Source organism: Lissotriton vulgaris, chromosome 4_1 (assembly GCF_964263255.1).
Source record: "Lissotriton vulgaris chromosome 4_1, aLisVul1.2, whole genome shotgun sequence".
Taxonomy (NCBI): Eukaryota; Metazoa; Chordata; class Amphibia; order Caudata; family Salamandridae; genus Lissotriton; species Lissotriton vulgaris.
Genome location: NC_141691.1, coordinates 881,196,210 through 881,209,408, shown reverse-complemented (window position 1 = coordinate 881,209,408; position 13,199 = coordinate 881,196,210). Strand labels below are relative to the sequence as shown.

At 42.1% G+C, this 13,199-nt stretch overlaps 1 pseudogene; it reads left to right on the top strand.

Annotated features, from left to right (window-relative positions):
* The first annotated feature begins 218 nt into the window (after positions 1-218).
* Positions 219-13,199, top strand: part of LOC147722681 (uncharacterized) — a 33,182-nt pseudogene continuing 20,201 nt past the window's right edge.

Below are 13,199 nucleotides of genomic sequence, written 5' to 3'. Positions count from 1 at the left end.
TCATGTTGAAAGGAGTGTGAGGAGCGCTTTGCTTCTTTGTACACATGAAGTTAGATGGTTAAAGGCCCTTTATCCTGGTCTTGGAGCCACCGGACAGGAGAGCATCAGCAATTTGCATTGGCCACCGGGGCTCTGCTTAGTGGCCCCAGCCTGCCAATCATTGCGGCACCCCAGCAGAGAGGAAACCTGGCCAAGAGTTCCTCTGCATTGCCAGAGCAATGCCGACGACAGATGGGGGTCGGGCCAAACCTCAAGAGGATGCTCTCACTAGGCACCTCGGGCCGCACCCACAGGGACAGACGAGGCACCATTCACCACAAGACACCTGGGGGCTCCAGGCACTGCTGCAGTTCCGTGTCATTGGGGAAGGTACAGCGACGGCCAGCTCAACCCCATGTGCTCGGGGAGTGGGGATGAGCCAGACCAGGTACAGCGCAGCTGCCCCACGCAGTCATGGGCAGCTGCTGGGTGCATTACATGTGGGGGACCTAAGGGTTGTCCTCTTGCTGAAGGCACTCAGGTGTATGCCGGTCCCAATTCATGCTGCCTTGGTGAGGCAAGAGGCCCTGAGAGGTCTCCCCCCCAGCCTAAGCTGAGGGCAAGGTCCCCGTGGGGACTTGGGTAGGAGGGCAGATCTTTGGAAGGGGATTAAGTCCCTGCAAGAGTTAACAGCTTTACCGCATGACTACAGGCTGCTGCAATATTACATATTGGTTGGGTCATTGTTTTTTCATAGCTGCATTAAATGTGGTTACCTTGGGGGTCTTTTGTTTCTTGTTGACCTTATGGGGAAGTATCTTGACGGAGGTCCCTGCTGCATTTAGTTTTTACTGTACTAACTGTAGTAGGCACACAGGCGCTCTTGTGGCCTACAGTGGGTGCTCTTATTACTGCATAACAGGTAACAGAGGCGCAGGTGCACTGAATCTATGTATTTCCTCTAATGGTAGGTGACCTACCATGTGTTGATGATGGTAATTAGTAAACTATGCCCTAATATGGTTATTTCGGTACAGTGATATTTTGGGATTAATATGTGATCTAACTGCTGCATTTCCATGCATCACAGTAACTTTTCAGGAACTGCATATTATGTACAGTAATGATATTTTATGACCGGTGCAAGTTAGAGTATTTAATCATGTGCACTACCTACACTGGTATGACCATTAACTTATGGCAACGTGATACATGACCTAAGTAGTGTCATGACAATTGCCTGGTTAGTGAAGTGATTTATGTGAATGTGGTCTAATATGATTGATTCATAATACAAATGATATTTTTATATAATCTGGAGTGAAGTCTCTATTGTGGTATGTCTAGTGTGTCACTGGTGTGTGTGTGTGTGGTATGCAAATGCTTTACACATTGCCTCTGGGATAAGCCTGACTGCTCTGCCAAGCTACCAAGGAGGTAAGCAGGGGTTATCTTGGGTGTGTAACTCCCTTACCATGACTAGAGTGGTGGATTCTGCCTGGCTTAAGCGCATACCCTAGCCAATCAGAAACCCCAGTTCTAACACATATTCTTTGACATGTTAATCAAGTGACTTGGCTGAATATCAATAGCTTCTGACACCCCATTATTCAACTGAATGCGTCTGTGCTGTGAGTGTACTTACTCAGAAACTGTTAACCTGAAATCTCTGTCTGTGCTTGTGATGTATAGATTTTACTTACCTGCTATTCTATTGTGTGAGTTACTCCTTATAGCCTTGCCATGTTGTTTTAAAGGTAGTTTATATGAATCTAACAAGTATGTTGACAACAAAGAGTGTGAATACAAAAGATAAATGATAGCCTGATTTAGGAGACTCCTGGGCCTATCTTCAACAGAATTGTGAGTCAAATATATAAGATTGTCTAGGAAGGGTCGGAATTGTCATGTAGAGCCACCATAGAGGCATTTCTAGAAATGTAATTAGAATTTTCTCAAGTTAAGGACACATGTCAAGTTTGCACTGGACCTTCTTAAAACCCTGATGTTGGCTTCAGCTGTAACTATTGGTCTCCTCTAAGTGAGCTCATATGGATAATATGGCCCTCAGACAATTGTTATAAGTTTTCCTTGTGGCTAACCCTTAAAGGTTGCTTTTCCATATTGGGTTATTGGTTGAAGTGGGTGAGAAACCACCTCAGATATTATTCACAATTATTGTCAGGGTGAACCACAAAAGTAACTAAATTAACCTGTGCTTAACCCTCTGGTGCTTGTCACATAAGCAGTCAGGCTTTACTTAGTGCGATGTATGAAATCTCTTTGCAAGTCGCAAACAGTAATAAAATGAAAAAGTAACACAAAGCAAACCCCAAAACAATAAAAAGAAAAAAGGGAATATTTTAAGAAATAAAATGACAAACAAAAATAAACAAATCCTGAAGATATGATTTTTTAAACGCAAAGCACCAACCAGCATCATCTGGTTGTGCTAGATTGGGGCATAGTCAAATGTTACAGCCAACCATGAAGGAGTGCGGGTTGGATACTGGTGCCAGGTTGAGTTCAGTCAAAAGTTACCTTCTGATAATTTTTTGGTAGTCATAGTTCTTCAACGAAACGGGTCTGCAGGCTGTCAATGATGAGGCCCAACATATGTTTTGGGCGAAGTAGTCCAATTCAGATCCTCACCAAGGGTTCAGGACCTGGGGTGGATCACATAGGGGGAAGGGAATGGGACTTACTTCCGGTGAGGCATGAAAAGAGTCCAGTGCAGGCCCAGTTGGAACTGGTCAGCTGGGCATGTCACAGGACAGGCTTGAAGTTGACATAGTAGCATGAATGTTAACCATATGTTTGCAAATGTTTTGGCCCTATAGACTTTTGCTGTCCCTGTAGCTCACACAGGAGTCAGTCAGCTGACCCTTTGGAGAACCTCCTGAACACAAGGCAGGCAGGTCTATTCTTCCTTCTAGGTTTCAGACAGCATGGCCTTCCTTCTTCTTGTCTTCACACAGGGCCGGACTGTGATCGCAACCCAGCCCTGGCAATTACGTCCAAACAGCCAGGGAGGGTTTGGGGCTGGTGGGAACACTGCTGCTGCACTGTTACAAGGGGCCATTTTTTGCAGCACTGCTGCCAAACATGCCCACAGTAACAAAAAGAATGTCCTGCACTGGTTTAAAACTGCCCCCACCCTTTAGGCACACAAGGGAAACGCCCTGTGCCTGCATCAGCCAGTCCGACCCTGTCTTCACATGTCCAGTAGTGTTCTGAGTTCAGTTTCTGAGGGTGTAATCTTTATACCCAGTGGCAGCCTAGTTGTGGGGGAGATGCCTCTTTGTCCCCACAAAACTTGTCTGGTGAGGTCTGTTCTCCTTTCTAGATGTATCTGTAGCCTGTCTAGTGAGACTCAGAGGAGCATCCTGATGCAGGGCAACATAGTCCTCAAAAATAGGGAGTCAGCCCCAGCAACTTAAGGTAGCAGGAGAGGGAGAGGGACCCAATATTGAAACACACAAGGATCCCAGGCGTTTTAATTATTTGCACTCTCCATGTAATGCTATAAGGCCAGTGCAGCATCTTCAACATAAGAGTGAGAAAAAAGTGCTTGCTTCTTTTAGTCTTAGCAACTTTAGTTAGTTGCAAAGGTGCACAATCATGATTTCAGGAGATGTTAATTTTAGCAGCTTCTGCTTAGACATCATTTTGCAATATATCAATTTAGAAATGTGTCTTAAGTTAGGATTTTTTCCTAAATTAAGATTTTGTCTTAAGTTAGGATTTTGCCTTAAATTAGGATTTTGTCTTAAGTTAAACTTAGGTTTAACTTCAGTTTGTCTTAAGTTTAAATTAAGACAAAATCCTAATTTAAGACAACATCTTAATTTAAGACAAAATCCTAATTTATGACAAAATCCTAATTTAACACAAAATCCTAATTTAGGACAAAATCCTAATTTAGGAAAAAATCCTAATTTAAGACAAAATCCTAATTGAGGACAAAATCCTAATTTAGGACAAAATAAATAAATCAATCAATCAATACATTTGTAGAGCGCGCTACTCACCGGTGAGGGTCTCAAGGCGCTGAAGGGAAAGGGGGTGGGGCCGCTACTGTTCGAATAGCCAGGTCTTGAGGTGTTTCCTGAAGGTGAGATGGTCCTGGGTCAGTCGTAGGTGTGCGGGGAGGGAGTTCCATGTCTTGGCAGCCGAGTAAGAGAACGATCTTCCTCCGGTGGTGGCTCTGCAAATCCGTGGGACGATTGCGAGGCTGGCGGAGCGGAGCTGGCAGGTAGGGGTGTAGAACGAGAGGCGGTTGTTGAGGTATTTGGGGCTCATGTTGTGGAGCGCTTTGTGTGCATGGGTGAAAAGCCCAAACGTGATCCTTTTGCTGACGGGGAGCCAGTGCAGGTTTCTCAGGTGGGCAGATATGTGGCTGTGGCAAAGGGATGTCGAGGTTGAGTCGTGCGGAGGCGTTCTGTATGCGCTGAAGTCGTTTCTCAAGTTTGGCTGTGGTTCCTCCGTAAAGGGTGTTCCCGTAGTCCAGGTGGCTGGTGACGAGGGCCTGGGTGACCGTCTTTCTGGTTTCTGTGGGGATCCACCGGAAGATCTTTCGGAGCATGTGCAGGGTGTTGAAGCATGAGGATGAGATGGCGTTGACTTGAATCCCAGGTTGCGTGCCTGGTCCGTGGGTGTTGGTGCGGTGCTCAGCGCTGTGGGCCACCAGGAGTCGTCCCAGGCGGATGGGGATTGTCCGAGGATGAGGACCTCCGTCTTGTCTGAGTTCATAATTTAATTTAAGACAAAATCCTAACTTAAGACAAAATCCTAATTTAAGACAAAATCCTAATTTAGGACAAAATCCCAATTTAAAACAAATTCCTAGCTTAAAACTACTAAATGCCTTCTGTGAATACCAAAAGTAGTACGTTTAGGATTTTGTCGTAAATTAGTTCTGTGAATCGGCCGCAAAGAGTTTTATTTTCATTAAACATGTTGTATATTTTCTTTGTTCAGTTAGTTCAATATTTCAGTAATATAACAGAACTGATGATAAAAAATATGGTTAGATCAATCATAGTGAACAATGCATGATGTGTGTTCCATAAAGGAAAGAATCTCTATTCTAGGAATGGGGCAAATATGGTGTTAAAAAGAACCCATAAAGGGTTCAAGTTTGAAAGGAAAGAGTGAAATAGAGCATGAAGCTCAAATTCAATCAATAATCAATGTCAGCAAAACTTACCATAAAGAGAAGTTAACGAAACTCAGCAGAATCCCAGAAAATAAGGATAAATAATTATGCAGTAGTAAACTGAAATAAGCAATAGATTTGGAGGAAGATAGTAAGTCAGCAGTCAGTCTTCAGCATTAAACCGGTAGCATTCAGCTTCTGTGGGGAAAAAGCGTAAGGGTTAAGGGTCTGGAAAAATGTATTAACCTACTCTAGGAACAGATGCTAATATAAACAGTCAAAAAGAAATGTTCAGTCCAAGTGTATCTTCTTTTTCTATCGTCCAATCAGGTTTCAGGATTCTCCTAAGAACAGGCTCTCCTTTTCATTTCCAAAATTTTGAACAATGGATTATAGACACTTATCATGAGTTGGGAAACAACATTTGCAATTGTAGATACATATGAGGCTTTTGATTTCAAACCTGCTTACCTATGAGAATGTCAACATTTCTGACCTTATAATAATGCAAGTTGTATTTAGCTAGGCAATGTATTAAGTGAAATAGTAACATCAGCTGCAAATAAATATTATTCAGCACCACATCTTTTCCTTATCAATTGAGAAAAATACGCTAAAAGATTCAACTTTTCTTATTTATGCATTGTATTCTTGTGTAAACTGCTTTCATTATTTCACCTAACCATAAAGGTTTTCTAGCAAACACTTTCAAAGTGTGATTATTATTCAAAAACATTCTGCATTGTTATATAATGCTTTCATTCAAGGCATGTCAGGGTAAGGTTAACTTTTAAAAATGTATGGTCTCATTATGATGTTGGATGGAATCACTTCCGCCCGACACCTACTCGGTCACAGGACCGATCAACACCCATCGGCGGTCCTGACTGCCCTATTAGGATGCCACCAAACACTGTTTGGTCGCATTACTATATTTCACTATAGGAGCATGCATTCTGGCTGTAAACGGACTGTAATGCATGCTCCCTTAGTGAAATGGGAGTTGCACTTCTTCCCTGCACCCCACGGTAGGCATTATAAGATGCTTGCCCCAAGGTGCAGGGATCAACTGTGCCCCCTCGGCCTCCAACCAGAGTCGTACACCAAAGGGGACCCTGCTGGGGGACCCATACATGCTTTCTGACATGGTTTCCATGTCGTACAGACCAGCATGGAAACCATGTTGGAAACCTTGATCGTAATCTAAAGGGGGGAAAGACCCACCCTTGAGATTACAGGCCTGCTTCCGACTGGCGGATGGGCTCTCTGAGCCCGTCGGAAGCAGGCTGAAATGGCCGGCTGGTTTCCTTTCCGATGGCCTCCATCATAATTAGGCGGTCGGAAAGGAAACCGACCTGCCCATTACGATGCGGCCCTAAAGGCCCCGACCAAAGGTCAGACCCTTTACGGGCCATGTCTTAATTGGCTCCTAAATGCACATCATTGCACATTCGATTAAGCCACCTGTAAAGCTGAGCAGCTTTTGGCATTTTGAGGCTTAGTACTAACAGGTATAGCTACAAGCACATTTTAAATGTTGTGCAGTTGAATAAATATTTTGCATATATGACTTTAACCATTTTATTTTTGTATTTAAAAAAATCTCTCTTTCAATCCCCAGCTGATGGATATCTAAACCATCACACTTTTCACTTGTAATTTAATACTAATTCTTTTTCTATTCTAATATTCATCTTCCTGCTCTTCCTTCAGTTTATGAAGTATCTAAAGCCCTCTGATTATTATTGGCATAAAAATAGCTCTGAGAATTACTCCTCCTGCAGTTACGAACCAATTTAAAATTACGTGTATTGCCTGAAGCGGTGGGAGGACCTATGATGCAGGAAAGGCCTTCCTGAAGAAGAAGTGGGTGCAGCGCACCCTGAACCCCTTAATGGCTCACATCCTGGTCGTGCCCTGCCCACTGCTAAATAGGGAGCTGGAGGCCAGGGAGCAGCAACAAGGGTGTAAGTGTATGTTTTATTTAATGTTCTTTTTAGACAAAAAAAAGATGACAGAGTATTACAAATTACACAACTCTAATCATGTAATGAGCATCTTTATTCGATTCACAGAATCATCAAAGCAGTCAAAAAGAACACATCATTTCCATTAAAAATAATACATAAATAGAATAAAAGAGATATATCAAATGCAATATTTAGCAAGGTATACATTGGTTAATAAGATACAATTCTCTAACATTCACATACAAGAGTGCTACTCTATTATTTATACCAGCATATGAATAAAAGTTTATGTAGTCATGCAATCTCTTGATGATTGTAACACTTTAAGTTCACAATTCCGCGGGAAAACACTCTTCAACATCAGGGAAAAAATAAGTAACAGAGGTATATAAATATAAAGTGCAAAAGCCTTACAGTGTTTCATCATATATAGTTTTAACCTTTTCACTATAGCTTATTTAATGTGAAAGTATACAAGTACAGTTAAATAAAATAGCAATTCCTAACCAAGACCCTAGCAACATATGTATACACATTATTTCGGTTATTAAAATTTAAACCTCGCTTTAGTCTAATGAAGTTGGCTGACAATAGAAATCTGCTTATTCCAAAGACAACCAAACTAGAGGTGTCCGTTTTCAGGATGCGTAACATTTCGATGTACCCTCTAATTCCGAGGTTCCTACCCAATAGTCGTATCCACCTTTTCCTTGGAGTTTCATAAAGTGTGCAAAAGAATAAGACATGGGCAATTTCTTCTTCTTTTCCAAGGGAACACTCAGTACAAATAAAGTCATTGCCCTCACCAGCCTTTTTACCCCACCTAGATGTAAATGTATTTATTTGTAACGTGCCATATCTAAATTTTAGGTAGAGTATTTTGGCTACTATGGGCTCAATCTCATCCAGAAATGGTTCAAAGGAGGGGCTTGTTTTAAAACTTAAGAACTGGCTAATCAGTGAATCATGTCTAAGGCTTAGAACAACACTCTGGTCAATGAAGTTTCAGAAAATGGTCTTACATTCCTGTTTTGAGTCAGGGTAAGCTGGTCCGGGTGTACCCAATACCTGGTCAAACCCAGGCTCAGAAACCACCTACGGATGTGGATCAGCCATGGGAATGTAACAAAAGTATCTAGGGCAATCAATTCCCTTAGTGCCTGCTTATATGTATGTAACTCTTCCATTGTCCATATTGTAATCCAATATGAAAGAGACATCCATATTGCCCTATGCTCAATCCGCTTAATGCCTAAATCCAACATCAAAGGGATCACCGGAGTATTTTGTGGAAGGGCAGTAAATCGCCTCATAATTTTATTCTCCCCTAGAATTAGAGGCAAGAGAACCCCCCTCCCCATAGCTCGGAGCCGTATAGTGCAGCTGATTGGACCCCTGATTTATAGACTAATAATGCAGGAGTGATTTCCTTTGATGCTGTTGAAAAGAGTTTTTTTTTTTACGATTGGAGCTGCTTTTTGACTAAGGATGGATTTTGATTTCGCAATCTGAGGATTCCACGAAAGTTTAGAGTCAATGGTCACCCCCAAATATACTAAATTTGAAACACGCTCCAGGCTGACTCCATTTAACTGCATCTTATTTTTAAAACATTTGTGGGGTATGATGGTCATGTACTTTGTTTTTATTGGGTTAATTTCCAGCACCTTTTGACTACAATACCTGTCCAGCGCATTTTTAGGAGATTTTGGAGACCCCTTGGGGTTTGAGAAAGAAGGATGGTATCATCTGGAAAGGTTAGTGCGCAGATGTGTTCGTCGCCCAATTTAGTGGAATCATGGTTGCATTTTTTAAGAGCCATAACCATATCATTGACGTACAGGAGGAACAGGGTTGGCGCCAGGACACAGCCCTGGAACACAAACCTTTTTATGGGAATCTCTTCTGTTAGTCCTCCCGCTTTCCCCCAACTTACTTTAGCATATGTGTTCTCGTGTAACCTGACTAACTGGCATACAATGTTACTCGGAACCCCTTGGTGTAGGAGATTGGCCCAAAGTCGATCACTAGGAATTGAATCAAATGCTGCCTTCAAATCTATGAAGGCTACCTACAAGTGACCATCACGCAAATTTGTGTACTTCCATGAGATGATTATTAATTTCAGAATTTGGTCTATGGTGCTTATTTTCTTCCTGAAGCCAGCTTGGCAGGAAGAGAGCACATTGGTATCCATAATCCAGTCATGTAGCCTATCTAGAATGTGTTTTGCGTAAACCTTTTGTAGTATATCTAAAAGGCTGATAGGTCTATAATTTGCGGGATTGTCCTTTCTTGTAAATTGGGACGATCACCGCTTCTTTCCATGAGTCAGGGATGGGCTGACTAGTGGCAATACCATTACAGAGGAGATTTATGTAAGGAGCCCAAACATTGAACTCATGCTTAAATAGATCCCCTGGGACCTTGTCAGGACTAGGTGCTTTTGAAGGTTTTATAGCAGCAATTGCCCTCAATGTCTCTGCCATACTAAATTGGAGAGGGTGGAAGCCTGGTTACGTAGCATAGATGTATCAACAGTAGCTAAGGGGGCTTAATTTATTTTGATTGGCACATCATAAAGGCGAGCGAAATGGATATACCAGGACTTGGGATCCAGGTTATAATCTTGGGCCGGGATGTTTGCCTTAGTGCCATTCGCTATAATTTTCCAAAACAAGAATTGGTCATTTCTTTTGGAAGCTAATAGCAATTCCTCCCAGTTATCATCATCTCATCTCTGCGTGCAGCTTTCTGGGCATTATTATATGCACCCCTCGCTTCCCTAATAAAAAAAAAAAACATTTGTATCCAGGGCTTTTCGTTTTGCAAGGGCACAATCAGAATCAAACCAAGAATTGGAGTGCCCCAGTTTGGTTTTCTATTTGGTGTTTTCAACGATAGGTTTAGTTGAGGGAGGTTTATACTCTCCATCAAAATTTGGTGAGTTTGAGTTATCATTTGGCCACTCGAGCGCCTTTCTATATAGTGTGTTACTAAGTCAGCAAAGATGTTTTAGACATGTGTTAAAAGGTCGATATTACCCAGAATAGATGGCCACTTTAATGCCCTCCTATTATTAGAGACCAGAGGTTGGATCACATCTGGAGCCCTAGCCAGTTGGGGGGGAGAATAGAACATAAATGAGCTCCCCATAAGATCCAAGCACAGAGGGAAGTGGTCACTATCCTTCCTGCTACAATCTACCTTAAATCCCTGGATAAGGTCCCAATAGCCAATACTTATCATTATGTATTCGATTCGTGAGGAGCATAACCCTCTTGAAAAGGTATGTGAGCATTTGGAGTCTAATTGGCTTCTGCCATAGCATGATCTTAGGCCCCACTCAATGGTAAAAGTGAACAGTTGGAGTGTGCAGAAGCAGAAGGTCTCAACATTTCATCTGTCTCCAATAAAGGGATACCCATTGCTGAGTCCTGCTCTTCAGTAATCATACTTACTCCCTGCAATGGCTCATAGCAAAAATTGAAGTCACCTCCAAGTATAACAAGATCTTTAGGATGAAGAGTATCAAGAACATCCCCTAATAGGGTGCCAATTATTGACAACTGTGAGGATTCCCTCGGTCTTATATATATATATTAAAGAAATATATACGGTACATGTTTGGAAATTTAAGACTAAGACCCAGGATATCATCGAAACCAATGGGAACAATATCTACAGATACATTAATGTCAATTTTTATCCAGACTATTAGGCCTCCAGAGGGTCTCCCTCTGGCAGATTGGAGAGCTCCCTGGCTGAAAGTCCTGTAGCCAATTTTAAAAAGAGGTTCTCTGGCCCATGATTCTTGGAAATGGCAGATATCAAAAAGGTCAATATATGTCTGCCAATCTGGATCATGCATTTTCCTTGCAAGTCCGGCTATATTCCAGGATATCATCTTAAGACTACATTGGGATACGTTGTATGCTGGAGGATCAAATCTATTTTGGTTGGTTAAGAAATCACTGCGTAGTTCGATTTTGGGGCAGATACTAGTGGAAACTATTGACTCCTCCAAGAACTCGCCAACAGCCAGTAGGTTGCTCTCTGTCCGGTTATCTTCACAAAGTAGAGACACTTTAGGATAATCAATAGATGGTAAATAGTATTTTGCTTTTGGGGAAGATTCGACTATTTCATTTGCTTCGGGTCTTGTACTTGGGGCTTTTAATAGTTAATCAATTGCTTCTAAATCGCTATAACACTGTCTGTCTGTCAATACATCAGTTAGAATCAGTGTTTCCCCCTGTTCTACACTGTCTGATACTAATTTTTGATTTGAAAAGGAAATAGGATCTTAAATTCATGATAATTAGATTCTCAGGAATATCTTTGGACCAGAAAGATACCATTATGTCATCTATATTGCCTGATTCCTGAGGAATCCTTGCCACATTTTTTATATCTGATCTAATGACTGACCGACATTGCCTTTCCTTCCTGAGCCAGTGTATAACTTTATTCACTAGGGACTCCCGGGCTAATCTTGGTACATTGGTTAAAAATACACTATGCAGATTCTGCTCATCACTATATGGAGTAAGGTGGGTATAATTCGATCTTCGATTTCCCTCATCGGCACCAGGTTGCCTTCCCGTGTATAATGCCCCCATTCCTGGAGCCAATGGATATTGGGTATCCAAGTACCTATTTGCATGTCTGTTTTGGTCCCCAGTAACTACTGGCCTCATTTGAGTCGCTCTATGTAAGGAGTGAGGGGGTTCTGGCAGATTTTGTCTTTCAAGGAGCCCTCCATTTTCAGAAGGTCTCTTATTCAAACTTTGTGCTAGCTGAGCGCTTTCATTGGCAGTCTAACTAGTATGATGATGTTCAATGGTTCTAACAGATGGATTAAGTGCCCGCTTCCCTATATTAGGGGGATTGGATTTCTTTCCTATGAGGATTTTCCACCCGTGTTCAGCAGGAGGTATTACTTGGGCTGGTGATAAGCGGGACATAAGTCACTTAATCATTCTTTTAATTGCGGTGACCTCATCCTAAACGGTATTGAGTCTTTCAAAAAGGGCCTGCACCAGATTGTGGGTAGGATTCATAGCACTCTGCAAGGCTTCATAAAAACAGATAAACCAGTAGGACCCGTCACAGCTTTGCTTACTGGGCAGTCAACATGGGTTACCCCCTCATCAACCTCTAGTGGGTGGTATCTATTAGAGCACTCTATAGTTATTACCTCATTACCATGTAAGCTATTCAGATCCCTTCCCATACTTCCGCAATTACTTGTGGCAGGCGAGGGAGGTAGGCCTGTACCCAGGCGATTCTTTAATGGGGACACATCTGGGGTCTGGCTTAACTCTTCCCTATGGGATTGGTGCGCAATAACTGGAGGAGTAGTTGGCCTTAACCTGCCAGCCTTTTCTTTCACAATATAATTAGAGGAGATTTTACCCTTTCCCTTAGCATTATTCGCTTTCCCTGATGTTCGCATGCTTTCTACCTCCTCCATTAGTTCGTCAATAGCATCAAGGGTACAGTTCTCTGCCTGTGATTTCGCAGGCTTTTGTATTTTTGTTATCTTTTTCCTCCCTGTGATCAATTCAGCTGCTTTCCTTTTCCCCATTTTCGCCTTCTCAAGTGTGCAAAAGAGAACTTGCTCAGCTATGTGAATAAAGTGGGGATATGGAAGGGGATATAATTAAAATATCAGGATGCAAAAAAGAACTACCCAGTTCAGAATTACATTATTTGTGCAAATACAATATTAATAATAACAAATGCTACTCCCACAATTAAATCAAGTTATAGGAGAAAACAAATTTCAAATAAAATAAGAATATATATTTAAAAAGTGAATCGCAGATGCTTTCACAACAGGGAAAACCCCACTTTCAGTATCCATCATTGAGGTTTATAAGCAGTCCAATTATGCCCTTCCCTATACAGGGGCTTATATCAATTCAGTCTTACCGGAAATATAGAAGAAGTCCATAAAATTAATTAAATAGCAAAGCCAAGAGATATAGCCCAGCCTGGCATTTCAAGGGCTTTGACGGGGGCGGATGGGCCCGCCCTTGTCCCGGGCATGCCCGCACACGTCTCGTGCTGTGGGAGCCCTGGTCCTG